General features: G+C 35.9%; 1 pseudogene; it reads left to right on the top strand.

Moving 5' to 3' along the window:
• Positions 1-208: 208 nt before the first annotated feature.
• LOC128087140 (alpha-1-antiproteinase-like) lies at positions 209-3,262 on the top strand (annotated as a pseudogene).
• The last annotated feature ends 443 nt before the right edge of the window (positions 3,263-3,705 follow it).

Here is a 3,705-nt window from a genome sequence, read left to right as displayed (position 1 = left end):
TAAATTTGTCCAATCAATGTTGATTTGTTAATGACACAATATTATTTACTTATATACCTTAAATATTTTATGTATGTTGGATATTTACAGTTGTGCTATATAATATTTATCATGACAAACTATTCATTATTTCTTACTACCAAGCTCATCATTGCCTTGTGCTCATCTAATGGTTGTTTATTTTATAACAGAACGATTTGAAAAGAGAATGAAGTATCACCTGTACCTGTGTTTATTCCTTGCTGGTCTGTGTTGTCACACAGTGGCACTTCGTAAATGTTTGCCATAAAGTCAATAATACAGATCTACTTGATGGAACAGAAAATATATTAAAGCATAACTGTCAAAAGCAAGGCTCCAAATACACAGATTTTGCATTTAGATTTTACAAGCAGGCTATATCAAAGGAAGATGATAAAAACATTTTCTTTTCTCCTATAAGCATCTCCATTGCCTTTGCCACATTAGCTGTTGGCTCTAAGGCAACCACCCGGATTCAGGTATAGCATACATGATGTACATGAAAATTTTCACAAAGTTTTAGCAGTACTGAACTGTACTGATGTTAATATCACATTAAATATAGGAAATGTTTTCCCAGCTATTGGTTATGAACTACAGGAGACATTTTTACAAAATATTCAACAATTTTCTTAAGCAGATTTTTTTTCTACCGATTATCATAAACCGGAAGAAGCTGAGCTGCAAATCAACAGCTATATAAAGGAAAAAAACCAGGGGTAAGTTCCTGAATTAATTGCTCATCTTGATGCAAATACTATATTAGTTCTTGTTAACTACATTTATTTTAAAGGTAAAATATAAAATATTATATTCCAGTGGATGATTTTGAAGCAAAAAAAAAAGAAGTGTAGGGAAAGATCTAAACTGTGGAGGACTTTCAAAGTAAGGGTTTTATTTTGTCAAGAGCAAAGTATCTGATTGTTGAGAAATTACTTGGTTTTGGCATAGTTTGTCCAAAATTTGTATGTGGAGAAATCTCACTCTAGTTGGCTGCCTCATAGCCATGGACACCTCATAGCTTGCAGTGTCACTCGTCTGGGACATAGAAGCTAAGGATGTTTCTGAAATGTCGATGCTGTGCCAGTCAGTCTATTAGGGGACTGACATCCTTTCACTGCCGGGATCTCTAGTACAGTGATAGATCTATTAGCTATATGTGTAAAATCTTGGGACCCAGGTTGAGGATCTGTGCTTATGAAACCCTGCTTAGAGGCTAGAATCCTTCATTCTTTTGAAGAACGCCTCATCAGGCTGTGGGCAGTCGGTGTGCATCTGGTCTGGCGCGTCTCCTAACATGGGAAAATGGAAGGACAAGAAAAACATTACATTATACTGTGGCCAAGTCTTACAGTAGGTGCATTTAGGTATCATAAAAGAAAAAACAAAAGATGGGGAAGTATGGCTACAACAAGAGCAAGATTCTCCCTCTCAGCTGGTCTTGATCAAGCTTTGGTTGTTTTTCAGCAAGACAGGACTTTATGCTGAACTTATTGCCCAGATAAAATGTTAAATCATGTGTTCAGCAGTATGCTGAAGTGACTTAGTAATATTCCTCTCCCATAAACAGTTTCTCAGCTTTCTCACATGTGGTCTAATTTATATTAGTCATTTTTATGATATTCATATGATCAAGTGCAACACTGTCTCCTCCTCACTAGCTGCCTGGGAAAATTCTTTTGATTCTGCAAATACCCACGAGGATTATTCTTTTTGTGAATACAAATGAATGTACCAGAGTTAACATGATGCAGTGAGAGTGACTACAACAGCTAGTATGAGCGGGATCTCTTTTGTGAAGTGGTAGAGATGCCTTCCAAGGGCACTGCGCAAGCATTGTTCATTCTGCCTGATGATGGAAAGATGTAACAAGTGGAAAATGCTCTTTCCAAGGAAACAGCAGTAAATTAAAACCAGATAACTCTAGGTAGTTTAATTACTATATTTTGGGAAACAATATTAATAGAATGCATCAATTTCAGATCTCCTTCTCCTGGATTTAGTGTAGTAATTTCATAAATGGGATTTTAAATTATTCCAAAGATAAACCAGAGAGGAGCATGACTGATTAGCAACTGCAATCTCTCTGACTGAAAGAAGTGGACATGGTCTTGCAATGATTAACTGAAGATTTATTTGGCTATATTTTGGTTACTATACTTCTTTATTTTTTGATTGTATGTTGTTAATAACTAATTCATTTGCTTCACTCTATCCTAGATTTTGTTCTCCTTTTCCCTCCTTTTGAGCTTTCTAAACTGGTCTGCTTTTTCTCTGTAATCTTCTAGTCATAAAATTCTGCTGGGTACATATGTCTTGACACTGGGATGTCATTTTTATTCAAGTGTAATTAAAATCAAAGAACTGTATATACAAGAAAATGGATTTGGGCATCTCTCTGGGTGTCCACATATAAATGCTACCAGCAAAGAGATTAGGAATTAGAAGAATACTATCAACTGTCATTGAACTGCAAACTATCCAGCCTTCTGGTTGAAACAAGACTTCCATGTTTCACTGCTGTTTTGTTTTCTTTGCTTGAGATTACATCTGCACTTACCAAGCATTTCTATTAATGCCCCTTATAATGTCAAAGATTTCTTCATGGAAATGGGCATTACTAATGTATTCTCTAGTAATGCTGATCTGTCTGGAATTAGCACCAGTCATACACTGAAGGTTTCACAAGTGAGTGGATGGACAGATCCAGTAATGGGGTGGCTGTTAGCGTTTCTGATCAATTTTATTAGCAAATCTCATGATTATTTTCAAGGGCTTCCATAAACCCTGGAAAAATTGATAAAGTATTGCTAGTAGAAGTCCAAATCATCTAAGAAAATAAACAACAGTTGTCATCCTGCTGTACTCAGGATTAGCGATTCTGAGTCTTCTCACCAAGATCTCCTTATTCAGTCCTGCCAAGCAAAACACTCCTTGCAATTTATTGGGGATTCACTATTACAAGAGAGTTTGGTTCAGAAAAGAGGTGATGTTCACTTCCTGTACACGATTTTGTATAGTAACTCCACAACATTTGTTTCTTTTCCCTCCAGGCAATTCATAAGGCTCTGCTGGAATTTGATGAGACTTGAACTGAGGCTGCAGGATAATTCTTATGAAAGTGTCACTTCCTTATATTACCACCAAATTTAACAGAAACCCTTCATTATGTTGATTTTTTTATAAAGCAACCAGCACCACACTTTTCATGGGGAAAATTGTTAGTCCTACTGTGAAGTAATTGCTGGGTTACTGGAAGTGCATTTTGCATGAGTTATAATGGCAGCTGTGTTTGCACAATGGGCTGATTAATTTTGCTCTAACTGTCTACTGGTTGAGAAATATTTAGAATTAAATGAAGAATTTCAGTAGCAAATTGGTAAACAAACAAACCAATGAATGGTTTAAAAATATAATATTTTCCACTGCTGAATAATTCAAGTTATCAAGAAATTTTACATATTCTCCCTGGAAGAGAGATTCTTGTAAAGAGTTTTGTTGTTTCAATAAATGTTTTCTCTCTTTAAGCAGTTCTCTGAGACCACTTTCAGTTTTGAGTTATTCAACACAAGCTTTGCTCCAGTGAGCAACAAACCTCTTATAATGCAGTTATCTCTATCCTGGGACTTGCAGATATCAGTAGTCACCTGAGATAGTCCCTCCAGGGTTCTTTCTCCTTTACGT

The sequence above is a fragment of the Tympanuchus pallidicinctus genome, unplaced genomic scaffold (genome assembly GCF_026119805.1).
Source record: "Tympanuchus pallidicinctus isolate F22 unplaced genomic scaffold, pur_lepc_1.0 scaffold3, whole genome shotgun sequence".
NCBI classification, from domain to species: Eukaryota; Metazoa; Chordata; class Aves; order Galliformes; family Phasianidae; genus Tympanuchus; species Tympanuchus pallidicinctus.
This window is presented reverse-complemented; position numbering and strand designations above follow the sequence as displayed.